We start from the raw sequence: 14,656 nt of genomic DNA on the forward strand, positions 1-14,656 counted from the left end.
GTAGTCTCTAGATAAGACTTAATAGATAGGCCAACGTCCAAAGGATGACATTCCCCCTCTGAGGTGAATGTGGGCAAGGAAAGGTCTTGGTTAATGTGGAAACCAGACGCTACTTTTGGTACAAACTGTAATACTGGCCTAACTACTACCCTATCCGGGAAGAATTCCAGAAGGTTACTCGAGCAACCTAGAGCCTGGAGGTCTGACACTCTCTTCCCAGAAGCTATAGCCGTTAGGAACACTGTTCTTAAAGTCAAATCTTCCAGAGAGATAGACTGTAGCGGAAAGAAAGGTGGGGAAGAGAGGACTTCCAGCACCATAGGCAGATCCCACTTTGGGAAAAATGGCTTTCTTGGAGGGCGAATTTTAAAGACTGCCTGCACAAACTGTACAATCAAGGGATTGTAGGCCCACTTCTGGTTTGTCAAAGCCGAGAGTGCTGATATTTGAACCTTGATAGCTGCCACACTAAGACCCTTTTCTACTCCTGACTGAAGGAAGTCCAGGATGTTCTGAACTTCAGGGAACATACTATCGAATCCGTTTTCTAATGCGAAGAAAATGAATCTTTCCCAAATGCGGTAGTAAGTTGAGTTAGTGGAAGGCTTTCTTGCTCTTAGGAGTGTCTCTACCACCTGACTGGAACATCCCATGTTTGCATATTTTTGCCTCTCAATTTCCAGGCCGCTAAACACAGGCCTTTGACTCCCGGATGAAGGAGGTTCCCCTGAAGTAGGTGGTCGTGAGTCGCTGGTAACTTCATTGGCTCCTCTATGCTTAGGAACATTGCCAGAGGAAACCATGGCCTCCGCGGCCAAAAGGGCAGGATAGCAATGATCGTGCATGATTCCCTGCACAATCTCTGCAGAAATCTGGGGATCAGTGGAACTGGGGGAAAGGCATATCCTAGCAGGAAATCCCACTTCTGGACTAGACAATCCACTCCTGCTGAGGTGGGATGCTGGTAAAGTGAAAAGAACTTCCGAGCCTTGTTGTTCTGCGGGGAAGCCCATAGATCCACCTGCGGCTGACCCCACATCACGACTATCTTCCTGAAGATCTTTTCGTTCAAGGACCACTCGTGGGGACTTGCGAACCTCCTGCTCAACTGGTCCGCTAACACATTCATTTCCCCTGGAAGGTATGATGCCGTAAGATCTGACAGATTTCTCATAGCCCAATTCATTATCATAGTAGATACTTGGAGCAATGACTGACTCCTCGTCCCTCCTTGCCTCCTGATATAGGCTACTGCCGTGATGTTGTCTATCCTCAACAAGACCGATCTTCCATAGATGAGATGACGAAAAGCCTTCAAGGCCGAAAAGGCTGCCCTCAACTCCAGGAGATTTGAGGGTACACCCCTTTGCACTGTTCTCCACCTCTCCTGCACTCGGATCCCATTGCAGTGTGCACCCCAACCCTTCAAACTGGCGTCCGAGGTGATGACAATTGGAATCTCTGTCTGAATCTGACAACAGTTTCTCAAGTTCCGTTCCGTGGACCACCACAGAAGTGAGTTCTTCACAAGCAATGGGAGATGAAACTTCTGAAGCATGTTCCTCTTGTTCCAACGATGCAGAAAGAATATCTGAAACTCCCTGAGCGCCCAATGAGCCCATTTCACCATTGGGATACAAGATGAGAAAGTCCCCAACAGGCTCAAACACTCTCTGGCAGACAGGGACTGACAACTCAAGGCCCTTCGAATCTTTCCCCGAAGTGCTGTAATCTTCTGCTCGGGGAGGCACACTTGATTCTGGACTGTGCGAAACCTCGCTCCCAGGAAGACCAAGTCCTGAGACGGCACCAGCTGGCTCTTCTTGAAGTTGACTAGCCATCCTAGGTGTTGCAGTAGCTGAAGCAGCCTGAACTGGTGTTGGATCAACTGCTTCTGATCCTGGTGGAGTAGCAGAATGTCGTCCAGGTAGTGGAATATCCTCAGACCCTGGAGCCTGAGATATGCGATGACTGGTAGAAGTACCTTGGTGAATGTCCGTGGAGCGGTCGACAGACCGAATGGCAGGCACTGAAATTGATAACCTCTCCCCTCTACCGAGAATCTGAGGAACTTCTGAAAGCTGGGCTTTATGGGAATATGCAGGTAAGCATCTGCCAAGTCCACTGTTGTCATCCAGTCTCCAACACTTATCATTGGGATGATGGATTGCAGAGACTCCATCTTGAAGTGCTTCAACATTATGTGTCTGTTCAAATATTTCAGATCGAGAACTGGTCTCCAACCCCCTGATGCCTTTTCCACCAAGAACAGAGGAGAAAAGATTCCTGCCCGGCATTCTCTTTCTGAAAGTGGGATGATTGCCCCTTGATCCAGCAACGATCGTACGTAATCTTTGAGGGCAAGATTTTTCTCCCTGTGTTGCGGCACTCTTGTCGGCATAAACTTGAAGCGTGGGGGTGTTCTTTTGAATCTCCAAGAATGTCCCGTCTTCAAGGTATTCAACACCCATGAATCTTCCACGATTCCCACCCAGGACTTCCAAAAGAGGCTCAGCCTGGACCCCACTTGGCCGTCCTGAGTGGACGTCCCATCAAAAGCGCTTCTGGTTCTGCTGCGCATCAGACGAGATCTTGGACTTCATCCCCTTTCCGAAGGTGGACTGAGTCCCTTTCCAGCTTCTGTCAAACTGTCTGCCTGGCCTGTAGGATCTTGACTGTTGAAATCCACTGCCAAAACCTCTCCTAGAGGTTTGTTGCCTGGAAGATCTCTGCTTCCTGTCTTGCGGAATTAATCCCGACTTTCCTCCTGTCACTTTTGAGATGGCATTGTCCATTTCGGGGCCGAACAAATGAGCTCCATCATATGGGATTTTGCACCAATTTGACTTTGAAGACTGATCGGCCGACCAAGGCTTCAACCACAAGGCTCTCCTGGCTGTTACACTACACAGCATAGACCTGGCTGCTAGTCTGATTATGTCAATCGCAGCCTCTCCTATGAAATCTCCCGTCAGCTTTAACTCGTCCAGGGCCCTTATGATTTCCTCTTTATCTGCCCCTGAGTTCAACGCTGTCTCTATGTTGTCCACCCAGACACGAGACGCTTTAGCTAAAGAGGTTAGGGCAATAGCCGGCTTACATGCAGCTCCCGCATTCAGAAAGGCTCTCTTAATATCCGTATCAATCTTCCTTTCAGACGGATCCTTAAAGGCAATGGCATTTTCCATGGGCAGAGTCACGTGTTTAGTTAGTCTCATCACCGAAGCGTCCACTGCTGGTGCAGCGTCCAGCAGTTTGCAATCCTCTTGCCCCAGTGGATACAGTTTTGATAATCTGTTGTTCATGGAGGGCTTCTGCTCCACCTTACTCCATTCCTTAAGAATTACCTCTTTTATGACTTTCATGAATGGAAAAACCTGCGGTTGTTGGTCTAGGTGCGGGTAATATTTATCTGGTTCTGGGACTGAACCTCCCTCATCCTGCCACTCTATTGCCGACCTGATAGCTGTCAGGAAAGCAGGTACTAGAGCAAAACTAAAACCCGCTGCTGATACTTCCCCCTGCGTGAGGGCATCCTCCCCTGGCGCCTGCGGCATTGCCGCCGCCATAGGTTGTGGAGGAGTCATATTCTGAAAAGTCTCTTTCACAGCTTGCTGGATAAAGGCTAACACTTGCTGGTTATCTGTGTCTCTCTCTCTACCCAGCTCCGCAAAACAGACCTCGCAAACTCTTTTGCCTGGCATTGCCGGCTGAGTGCAAGACCAACACAAGTTCTGAACTGGTCTCTGAAAAGGTTCCAAAGGCTCAGAATCAGGGGAAATGTCCCAGTCTCTTCTGGTCCTCCTAGGGGACCTATCTCTTCCTCGATATTGCCTGCGAGGGGAATAGCGCTCCGAAGACCGTCTCCTCCTCCTGTCACGGGAACGTCTACGAGAAGACCTGGACCTGGACCGGTGCCTTCTCCTAGATGAGTCCCTGTAGCGTCTCCTACTTCGGGACCTGGATCTATAGTCCCTTGAAGATCTCCTCTTGTCCCGAGAGCGATGACTTCTACTTCGTTCCCTTGATCGAGGACGGGACTTCTGTCTCCCCGTTGAGGAAAGACGTTCCTTAGGGACCGCCTGACCACTTCCTCCTTCCCCTGGACTGTGGAGACATAATATAATGTTCCACTGTCACATCCACCATATAATTTATAAATGGGGAATACTAGCACTCTTTTTCCCACAGGGCCTGTGCAAAGGATAAACTTTAACAACAAACACCAGGTGCATAAGGTCAGAGAAAGGCTGCATTTAGCCGCCTGTTACCTGACAGGGACCACCTCCTCCTCATGCTCAATAACCTCCATTCTCTATTTAAGAGAAAGATAGACAGAGCCATCAATAAAAACAGAGCAACCGAGCTTCAGCAATCAATAAACCTTGCAGAGCAAGGAACATTACATACCTGCCTCCAGCAGACCAGGACCGGGCACAGTAAGGAACAGCTTCCCAAGTAATTTCTGGGCTGACAGCGTGGTACCAGCGCGGAAACACGCTACCCACCGCTATCACGCCAGTAACAGCGTGCATAACTCTCTGCACTTCCTGGAGGCCTGAAAAACACTCCCCCTGGCCAATCAGCGCTTGCCAGCGCGAAATCTCGCCTCTCGCGAGACTTCCAGCGCTGCATTGCGCAGGACATGATGCGGAGGGGTCCGGCGGCCATCTTGCCTGAGGGCAGCCACCACACAGCCAGAAGGTTGCCATGCACCTTGGAGTCGCCGTTCGCCCTGTTTAAGGGCTAGAGACGCTCCAACCAAGCGGGAGAGGCTGAACCCGCACAGGTAACCCACATGAGGGGAAAGAGGGAAAGCAAAAAGGACCTAAAACAAAAGGAAACAAAAAAAAAAAAAAAAAATTAGCACAACTATATAGACGAAACTGTCCATTCGAGGACAGAAAAAAGAAAGGCTGGAGGGGGCGGGCGCTGAAAATTTATAGATGATCTGTCCTATCGGGATTGGGGGCGGAGCCAATACCCATAGGTATGCCGCCATGTTTGGTCCAGGAAATATCACTAGACACCACTCAGAATCGGAGTAAAAGCCCCGCCCCCGTCTCCATGACAACTCCAGACTGCTTCTCTGACTGGGGCAATCCCTCCTGCCACTGCTCTGCCCCATACACTCCTACAAGCTGCAAGAGGAGGACTACATCTCCCAGCATGCCTCAGCGCCCTTTATTACAGAGCAAAGCAGAGCTGTGTGGGGCGGCTGAGGCATCGGCTCTTTTAAAACTGAGAACCGGCTCTTGTCGTTCTCAGCAAAGAGTCGGCTCTTAGAGCCGGCTCCTTCGCGAACGACCCATCTCTATGCATAACACAGAATTGATACAAAATACGGAACTGGTAATTACAGTGACAAATGTAACATGATGACTAAAATATATAACAAATTCCAAGATGCCAAAGGGTGAGAGAGCCCTGTCCTTGTGAGTTTAGACTCTGTATATACATTATGTTATTATAACATGGCATGTTGTGTTATTATCATTATAATTATGGGGTCTAAAGGCCCTTTTCCACTGAGGATGGCAGTGAAGGAGTGGTGGCAGGTCAGAAAACAAATGGGTGATGGTGGAGATGGAGCTGTAGCAGTGGCGGGATCAGAGTCTGGAGGCCATGTTGGCGCTGGCCATCAGCCGACATAAAGTCACACTGGTTTTGTCTGAATGGGGAGGTCAAAGGCCTCGCTCACATCTAGGCGATTAGTGGGTGATTCCTGCTAATCGCTGAAGTGTGCGGGAGGTGAGAGCGAGATCTGCGGGAGTTAATTTACCTGCCCCCCATCTGCATTCTGATGAGGACTATGGTGGGTTCCATCATCTTCCACTTCCACCTTCACAGACGGACCAGAAGTTCCGGGTCTGAATGCAAAACTGTACGCTGATGAAACGCACCACAGACCACATTGGAACCATCTTACCATGTTATCCTCCCTAGCAGTCAATTATTTCAGGATTTCTGTGCAAAAAGTGGTTCAATTAATTTTCGTGAAATTTTTGCTTGCAACTTAGTAAAATCCATCAAGCAAGGGTCTAGTATCCATTTTGAGTATAATAAAAGTTTCAAAACAAAATCATGTCAAAAAATGTAATTAAAATTTCTAAAATAAACTTTTTAATCACTAATAGAAAAATCCTCCTCAAATATGGGTGAAGAAATAAATCTACAGATGCAGAAATAAATATTGCACAGTGCTTACCTAAAACATCTCCCTTGTGTGGTACAACAACTAAGGGCCAGTTCACATGCACATTTGCACGTCATTTACCGCCGTTTATGCAAAAGCAGCATTTTGATCATTATTTTTTTCACTGTCTGGAAGCAGCAGGGTCTGGTCATTCTGGGGTCCATTAGTGCCACACTCCTGTGTCCACCTCCTTAATGAAAAATGATGATCGCTGGGAATCGCGCTGAAAGTCAACAAATGCTTTTCTGCACGCTTGCAGAAAGGCATTTGGAGGAGACTCTGGGCAGGTGATTGAGACATCCGCCTGAACCAGCCCTAAAGGTTCATACACACACTGGTCACTCTGAGTGGTGCACCATAACGACTGCCCCCCGCCATGGGGGTGGTTATTATGGACAGACCTGTGTGACTACATCAGGCGCACAACAATTGCATGAAGATCTGGAGTGTTAGATTTTTAGCAATGCCCGAGCACAGCACAATGGCATTGTTCTCGCTTCTCCCAACACCAGAAACTTCTCCATTACACACGCTCCCCTGCATAGCAAAAGACGTATTGTGTGCAAAGGCTGATTACACTTCTGTGCAGTGTTGTTAGTGCACTTTCACCTTTCGCTGATGAGGCCTCTGTTGCGATGCTTGGGGGGGCGAAGGGACAACTAGCACTTCTGACTTAACGGCTTCCAGCGGGTGGGGAGGTGCCAAGAACAATGCCGTTGGGTCATGCTTAGGCATAGCTAAAGGTCCGACATGCCAGATCTTTAGGGATCGTCATTGGGCCGCTGCACGCACTCTGGTCTGCTGCACAACTCTTAGCCATGGTGGTCGTTATAGTCCGTCACGGCCGAGTTCAGAGTCAGTGTGGCAATAAGTGTGATTCTCTGTGCAATATACCGTATGGTTTTAGATTCCATAGTTTGAATTTTCTGTAATGCGGTAATATTTATTATGTAATATAATATGTAATAATAATGTGCAATATGCTGTAATTCTGTAAATTTGAATTTTCTGTAATGCTGTAATATTTATGTAATATAATATGTAATAATATGTAATATGCTTTAATTCTGCAAGTTTTAATCTTCTGGTAATGCTGTAATTAGAGATGTCGCGAACCTCCGATTTTCGGTTCGCGAACCGGGGTCGCGAACTTCCACGGAATGTTCGGTTCGCGGAAAAGTTCGCGAACCGCAATAGACTTCAATGGGGAGGCGAACTTTGAAAAATAGAAAAAATTATGCTGGCCACAAAAGTGATGGAAAAGATGTTTCAAGGGGTCTAACACCTGGAGGGGGGCATGGCGGAGTGGGATACATGCCAAAAGTCCCGGGGGAAAATCTGGATTTGACGCAAAGCAGCGTTTTAAGGGCAGAAATCACATTGAATGCTAAATTGCAGGCCTAACGTGCTTTCAAACATCTTGCATGTGTATACATCAATCAGGGAGTGTAATTAGAGTACTGCTTCACACTGACACACCAAACTCACTGTGTAACGCACCGCAAACAGCTGTTTGTGTAGTGACGGCCATGCTGGACTACTGCGCAACATGGCGAGATTGCTCTTCTTCACTCAGTGATGTCAGGTAATGTGTGACTTCCTTCTCAACTTTCCATGGCATTGTTAAAAAGCTTACGTTTTGTTTTTAAATTACATTTTCTACTTGCTGTGTACTTGTTCAGTACCGCTACAATGAGAATCCTGTGGAGGCAGGCAAGTCTGCCATTGTGACCCCGGGTAATGGCCGGGGAATGAGGGGTTTGAATCCGGTGTGGAGCCTGAGCAACGGCTACCACTACACATCCAAGGAGGGCAGCGGGCAGGCATGCACGCCCGCCCGCCCCGAGGTAGTGACCAAAAATAACAATACAGGAGGAGGACTTTCGAGGCCCTGCTGTGTATTTGAAATGAATGTACTTTAAATCCTTTAATGAGAACCAGTTATGGCGGGCAAAGATGACACCACATTCCTTTTATGAGAATCATATGGAGGCAGGCAAGTCTGCCATTTGTGACCCCGGGTAATGGCCCGGGGAATGAGGGATGGAATCCGGTGTGGAGCCTGAGAAACGGCTACCACTACACATCCAAGGAGGGCAGCAGGCAGGCATGCACGCCCGCCCCGAGGTAGTGACCAAAAATAACAATACAGGAGGCGGACTTTCGAGGCCCTGCTGTGTATTTGAAATGAATTAACTTTAAATCCTTTAACGGGAATCCGTTATGGAGGGCAAGTCTGCCATTGTCACCGCGGGGAATGAAGGTTGGATTCCGGCCCGAAGTGGGAGCCTGCTGAGACCCATGCTGTAGCTGCCCTGACCGTGCTTTGCAGACCAGGCATCTGTGGTCAGATGGACCCTTGAGCCAGCGGAAGACAAACCAAGTCGAAAGCATTTGCCAAGAATGTTTTACGGAGGGCAAGTTTTTTTGCCCTTTTTTAAAAAATTTTGAAAATGATAGATGGTTGTATTTTTAAATTGTTTGAAAGTTTAGATGGTTGTATTTTTAAATTGTTTGAAAGTTTAGATGGTTGTATTTTTAAATTGTTTATAAGTGTATCCATTCTTGTGCAAGTTATGCACTGACTGCCAGGTATAATGTGCAGTCACAGATGCAGTGAAAGGTATGCAGTGACTGCAAACAGCCGTTTGTGTAGTGACGGCCGTGCTGGACTAATGCACACCATGACGAGAGTGCAGGTGATGGTGGCTTTTCAGCCCATATGCTTGCCCGGCTGATGTAGCTGAATGACAGAACAGTGACTGTCCAGCTGATCAAATTTGGTCTGACTACAATGAAACAACAACCTTATTATCTTTGGTGTGCCACCCCCACCCGAGACACTCAAATAGCCGGCGGTCATTGCTTCATTGTGATGCGCAAGCCCCTTCACCGCGGCAAGGTAATGATCACGAAGGGGGATGGGCACATGTACACGCACCAGAAAAATTAGTGTAGCGGCCGCTGCTAGCAGCGGCCTTAAAAATTCAGGAATCCGCCTAGAGTCCTGGACCCTGTTGGTAGTGGCGGAGAAGGCAGTCAAGCGACCTGCAGGCAGAGATGCTGTGTGTGGGGACTGACTTAGTCTTTCGGTCGTGCAGTAGCCCTCCGTGATCCATTCCTCATTCATTTTGATAAAGGTCAGGTACTGAACACTGTCGTGACTTAGGCGACTTCTCTTCTCAGTAACTATGCCTCCAGCTGCACTGAAGGTCCTTTCTGACAGGACGCTTGCGGCAGGGCAGGAGAGAAGTTGTATGGCAAATTGGGACAGCTCTGGCCACAGGTCAAGCCTGCGCAACCAGTAGTCCAAGGGTTCATCGTCGCTTTTCGCAGAGTCTACATCCACACTCAAGGCCAGGTAGTCGGCTACCTGCCGGTCCAGGCGTTGGTGGAGGGTGGATCCGGAAGGACTATGGTGAGGAGTTGGACTAAAGAACGTCCGCATGTCCGACATCACCCTGAGATCGCTGGAGCGTCCTGTTCTTGCCTGCGTGGACTTGGGAGGAGGAGGGTTACTGCCAGTGGTACCTTGATTGCGTTGTGCAGCCACATCACCCTTAAATGCATTGTAAAGCATCATCGACAGCTTGTTCTGCAAGTGCTGCATCCTTTCCGCCTTTTGTTGAGTTGCTAAGAGGTCCGCCACTTTGTGCCTGCACCGAGGGTCTAGTAGCGTGGCCACCCAGTACAGGTCATTCGTCTTGAGTTTTTTGATACGGGGGTCCCTCAACAGGCTGGACAACATGAAAGAGGACATCTGCACAAAGCTGGATGCAGACGTACTCTCCATCTCCTCTTGCTCTTCCTCAGTGACGGGACGCAACTCCTCTTCCTCCCCCCAGCCAGGAATAATACCACGGGAACGTGGAGCAGCAGAAGCCCCCTGTGATGGCTGCCGCGGTTGTTCTCCTTCCGCCGCCTCTTCCTGCTCCACAGAAACACCTTCCTCATCATCACCATCATCAGAGTCTGACTCCTCTCCTTCCCCACATGACTCCTCTTCTTCCTCCTCCTCCCCCCTCTGTGCTGCCGCCGGTGTTGTGGAAACATCGGGTTCGTGTGTAAATGGCTCCCACGACTCCTGCTGCCCTAACTCTTCTTGTTCACGCTCCTCCACAGCTGTATCCACCACTTTACGCACGGCACGCTCCATGAAGTAGGCGTAGGGGATCAAGTCGCTGATGGTGCCCTCATCGCGACTCACCAGTTTGGTCACCTCCTCAAAGGGCTTCATGACCCTGCATGCATTTCGCATCAGTGTCCAGTTGTTGGGCCACAACATCCCCATCCTCCCAGATTGTGTCCTTGTACTGTAATGATACAGGTACTGGGTGACGGCTTTCTCCTGGTCTAGCAGGCGAGAGAACATCAGCAGGGTGGAATTCCAGCGAGTCGGGCTATCGCAAATCAGGCGTCTCACCGGCAAGTTCATTCTACGCTGAATCTCCGCAAAGCATGCCATGGCCTTGTAAGAGCGCCTGAAATGCCCACACAACTTCCTGGCCTGCTTCAGGACGTCCTCTAAGCCTGGGTACTTGGACACAAATCTTTGCACGACCAGATTAAGCACATGTGCCATGCAGGGTATGTGTGTCAGCTTTCCCAAATTCAACGCAGCAATGAGATTGCTGCCGTTGTCACACACCACGTTGCCGATCTCAAGCTTGTGCGGGGTCAGCCATTGCTCCACCTGTTTGTTAAGAGCAGCCAGGAGAGCTGCTCCAGTGTGACTCTCCGCTTTCAGGCAACACATGTCTAACACTGCATGACACCGTCGCACCTGGCATGCAGCATAGGCCCTGGGGTGCTGGGGCTGTGTAGCTGGAGAGGAGATGGCGGCACCAGCCAAGGAGGAGGAGGAGGAGGAGGATGACGACAGCGAAGCGGTGATAGCAGGTGGAGAGGAGGTGGCTGGAGGCCTGCCTGCAAGCCGTGGAGGTGTGACAAGTCGGTCCTCTGCGCAGCCACGTACTCCCTGCTTGCTGCCATCGGTCACCAGGTTGACCCAATGGGCTGTGTATGTAATGTAGTGGCCCTGCCCGTGTTTGGCAGACCAGGCATCCGTGGTCAGGTGGACCCTTGACCCAACGCTGTGTGCCAGAGATGACACCACTTGCCTCTCAACTGCACGGTACAGTTTGGGTATGGCCTTTTGTGAAAAATAATTGCGGCCTGGTATCTTCCACTGCGGTGTACCAATGGCCACAAACTTACGGAAAGCCTCCGACTCCACCAGCTTGTATAGTAATAGCTGGCGAGCTAATAGTTCCGCCACGCCAGCTGTCAGACGCCGGGCAAGAGGGTGACTGGCAGACATTTGCTTCTTCCGCTCAAATACTTCCTTCACGGACAGCTGGGTACTGCTGTGGGCAGAGGAGAAGGAACCGCTGAAGGGAAGAGGCGGTGTGGAGGAGGGTGGCTGTGAAGGTGCAAGGGAGAAAGTGGATGAAGACGATGCACCTGAAGGAGGAAGAGGAGAAGGAGGGTGGCTTGTCTTTTGAGGGGTGCTGCTTTTCCTCCGGTGTTCTTGCCATAGCTGTTTGTGCCTTCTCTCCAGGTGCCTTCGTAAGGCACTTGTCCCTACGTGAGAGTTGGCCTTTCCACGGCTCAATTTTTGCTGGCAGAGACAACAGATGGCTTTGCTCCGATCTGAGACACACACGTTAAAAAATTTCCAAACCGCTGAGCCCCCCTGGGCTGATGGCGCTAAAGTGGCATCAGCAGCTGACGTTGAAGGGCATGTTGACTGTCTGGCCATAGCTGGCGATACATGGCGCCGGACACTGCCCCCAGCTGTTTCTGAGGACGAGCTCCCTCTGCTTCTATCATGGAGTCGTCTCCTCCTAGTCCTCTCTGAATCCTCCTCTGAACTGTCCCCCTGGTCATCTCCTCTACCGGGAACATATGTGGTATCCGTATAATCGTCATCATAATCCTCCTGGCCAGCTGCGCTTTCCTCAGAAACCTCCTCAACTGCACCAACTTCAGGTGGTCCATCATCCACATCCACACACGTTACGTCCATACTATCGCCACCTAACTCAGATGTAGGAGTTGGTGTATCTGCGCCTTCTTCTTGCAGTTGCAGTAGTGGCTGTGAATCGGTGATTTCACCACCACCACCACCAAGTAAGTCCTGCGAAGTGTCAAATGCAGCGGATGTGGTGCTTGTTGTAGCGCTGGTGGCTGGTGGCTGCGGGAGATGAGGTGTTCTGTGTTAAATACTCAATCACCTCCTCACGATTTTGGGAAGTGATGGCACGTGCCTTCTTCTGAGCACTGTATTTTGGGGCAGGTCCGCACGAAATCACAGCAACACCACCTCGCACAGACCTGCCGGTGCCTGGTGGCCTTCCTCTGGGTCTGCCTCTACCTCTTCCTCTACCTGGTTTGTCCATTTTGTCCATCTCGGGGGGATGCTAGGTATATGCAGTGAGCTGGGTTTACTCAACACAACAGGTAGTTATGTGCACTGATGAGGTGGGTTAAGTAAATGCAACAGGTAGTAGGTATATGCAGTGAGCTGGGTTCACTCAACACAACAGGTAGTAGGTATATGCAGTGAGCTGGGTTCACTCAACACAACAGGTAGTAGGTATCTGCAGTGAGCTGGGTTCACTCAACACAACAGGTAGTTATGTGCAGTGATGAGGTGGGTTAAGTAAACACAACAGGTAGTAGGTATATGCAGTGAGCTGGGTTCACTCAACACAACAAGTAGTAGGTATATGCAGTGAGCTGGGTTCACTCAACACTACAGGTAGTTATGTGCAGTGATGAGGTGGGTTAAGTAAACGCAACAGGTAGTAGGTATATGCAGTGAGCTGGGTTCACTCAACACAAAGCTAGGTATATGCAGTGATGAGGTGGGTTAAGTAAACACAACAGGTACTGGGTATATGCAGTACTGGGTAGTACAATGTGCAACTCACACACACAGGCAGTCAGTCACTGAATGTGCTGGGCTGCTGGCAGTGGCACACACACACACTATCAATTAGCAAGGCTGTGCATGCAACAAAAGTGTCAGTTTGACACACAGTAAAAAAAAAAAAAAGTACAGGATGAGCTCTGACAAGAGCTAGGGTGCTATAAAAGCAATAACAATCAGCCAGGAGCAAACTAAGCAGCCAAGAACCTAACTAATCTGTCCCTAGAAGAACAAGTCTGCAGCAGCTGTCCCTTTCCTCTCACTAGCAGGCACACGAGTGAGTGTAATGGCCGCCGGACCCTGCCTTATATAAGGGGGGGGGGGGGCTCCAGGGCTTAGTGTAGCCTGAATGGCTACAATGTGCCTGCTGACTGTGATGCAGAGGGTCAAAGTTGACCCTCATAGTGCATTATGGGGCGAATCGAACTTCCGGAAAAGTTCGCCTGGCGCAGGCGAACGCGAACCCCCAAAGTTCGCCTGGAACCGTTCGCCGGCGAACCGTTCGCTACATCTCTAGCTGTAATATGTGCATACTGCCAGTAGGTGGTGCACATACAACATATATAACTCTTTCAAGGCCTGTTTTCAACGTAGACAAACCTAGCTGTACCACTTTTAGAGAGTTTTGTAGCAATGAGTCAGGCTCATCCTCACCCCCAGAGAGGCTACGCAGCTTGAAAATAGACCAATTAAATCCGGCCAAATAGAATTTGATTGGTCCATTGTCAAGCCGCATACATTTGCATACAGAATTTGCATGAGGCCTGGAACCCACTACAAAACGCTATGGCTAATCACAATCGCTAACGTTTTTAATGGGTGGTTTGTAAACGATTTCATGAGCAATTACTGGTGATTTTGGAAGCCTTTTGCCATCGACTGTGTAGCGTTTTTAATTCTGATTGGTCCTTTCAATTAATTTAAATTTTTTACAGTGTGCAGTAATGTAAAAACGCTTGCAAAATCGCTCTGTGTAGGTTTTGATAAGCGATTACAGCAGCGTTTATATACTTTACATTGCAGAAACGCTAATCGCTAAACGCTAAAAATGCTGCATGTTCTGCATTTGCGATTTTGGTAATCGCAATCGCTCCAGTGGAATTTGGCCCATCCATTAACATTAGCTGAGCGTTTAGGGAAATCGCTAGCATTTTGAATCGCTCCCTAAACGCTCACAAAATCGCTCTAGTGGGTTTGAGCCCTGATGCTGCATCCACCCAAAACTATTTGGATCTCACTGATCATCCCTAGATAAACCTCTCTCTCTCTTTTTTTTTTTTGTCTACGCACAAGAGTAGTAGGGACGGCGCATGGCATGTGATTCATTTGGAGTTGGATGGTAATTTTATGTAAATTTATGCTGCTTGAAAATGACCTATATTCAAGCTACATAAATAACATTATTAACCTGACCCATATATTCCTGTTAGACGTGGACATACCGTCACTATGGTTGCAGCAACATCCAAATTATTTAACAAAACCAATCTGTAGGGATACTCTGCATCCACTTTCTGACAGCTGCT

The sequence above is a fragment of the Hyperolius riggenbachi genome, chromosome 1 (genome assembly GCF_040937935.1).
Source record: "Hyperolius riggenbachi isolate aHypRig1 chromosome 1, aHypRig1.pri, whole genome shotgun sequence".
NCBI lineage: Eukaryota > Metazoa > Chordata > Amphibia > Anura > Hyperoliidae > Hyperolius > Hyperolius riggenbachi.